The 1,254-nt window shown below is 62.2% G+C and overlaps 1 non-coding gene across 1 annotated transcript in view; it reads left to right on the forward strand.

Moving 5' to 3' along the window:
- The first annotated feature begins 869 nt into the window (after positions 1 to 869).
- LOC126324002 (small subunit ribosomal RNA) overlaps positions 870 to 1,254 on the forward strand; it is a 1,893-nt gene continuing 1,508 nt past the window's right edge. Inside the window, exon 1 of the ribosomal RNA XR_007559813.1 lies at positions 870 to 1,254. This exon is cut by the window's right edge and continues 1,508 nt beyond it. This is a non-coding gene — a ribosomal RNA (small subunit ribosomal RNA).

The raw sequence follows: 1,254 nt of genomic DNA on the forward strand, positions 1-1,254 counted from the left end.
CTATGAACCGGTTGTTTCGGCGGTACCCGCCATGCCCCCGAACCTGAGTTGGCCATGTGGGTATGAAGCGATACGAGGCTGTGGCTTGGCGGGACAGTCCCCGGCCGGTGAGGGGGGGCCGCCCGGCGTGCTGGCCGCGCGCTGCGTGAGCGCACGCACTACAGCCGGCTGGTGGGGGGCGCCCAGTGGCAGGAGCGCCGGCCGACGGGCCCGGCTGGCGTCCCAGCTATGCGCCGGCGCACCCTGCGCGCGGCGCCAGGCGGCCAAAGTGGGTTCTGCCGAGCCCGGTGCGAAGCGCGGTGGACATCTGCAGTGTGCTGGTCCGATTGCGGACTGTGTGCGTTGAGGATGCGCCGCCGCCCGGCACTCGGCGTCGCGACGCCGTCTGCTGCTCGGTCGCCCCCAGCGGTTCTCGCAGGTGGTTTGTATCGCAGCTCTGCGGACGTGTTGGCGCGTGCGCTGTGCTGGGAGAGTTCGCTTCTGCACCCAAGTGGGGCTTTGCCCTTCTGTGGCGCTGGCGTTGGAGCTGCCGGTCACCGTAGGTGGCGCGTGTTGTTTCCCGCCGGCAATGCCACGACAGCACGCTCCCGGGCCTCTGTCGGCAGCGGCAAGCTCAGTTGGGAGCACGGGTGTTCGCACTGAAAGCGTCTACTCGCCCATCTCCGGGCGATTGCGCCTCTCTCGAACCCGACCAAGTACTTAGGACGGCGCTGCGCGCCGCCGGGACCTGAGAGGGTTTCGAGGTGTATCGTGCAGGGGAGCTCAGCCTCCTCCTGTTTGCAGAATAATTGAGCGGACGCTTGCGTGTTCGCGCGGGCCCTCGGGACACACTCCCGGGCGGCCGGCTGCTCAGCTCTCGTTGACGCAGCTCCCTGGTTGATCCTGCCAGTAGTCATATGCTTGTCTCAAAGATTAAGCCATGCATGTCTCAGTACAAGCCGCATTAAGGTGAAACCGCGAATGGCTCATTAAATCAGTTATGGTTCCTTAGATCGTACCCACGTTACTTGGATAACTGTGGTAATTCTAGAGCTAATACATGCAAACAGAGTCCCGACCAGAGATGGAAGGGACGCTTTTATTAGATCAAAACCAATCGGATTGGCTCGTCTGGTCCGTTTGCCTTGGTGACTCTGAATAACTTTGGGCTGATCGCACGGTCCTCGTACCGGCGACGCATCTTTCAAATGTCTGCCTTATCAACTGTCGATGGTAGGTTCTGCGCCTACCATGGTTGTAACGGGTAACGGGGAA

Source organism: Schistocerca gregaria, unplaced genomic scaffold (assembly GCF_023897955.1).
Source record: "Schistocerca gregaria isolate iqSchGreg1 unplaced genomic scaffold, iqSchGreg1.2 ptg000878l, whole genome shotgun sequence".
NCBI classification, from domain to species: Eukaryota; Metazoa; Arthropoda; class Insecta; order Orthoptera; family Acrididae; genus Schistocerca; species Schistocerca gregaria.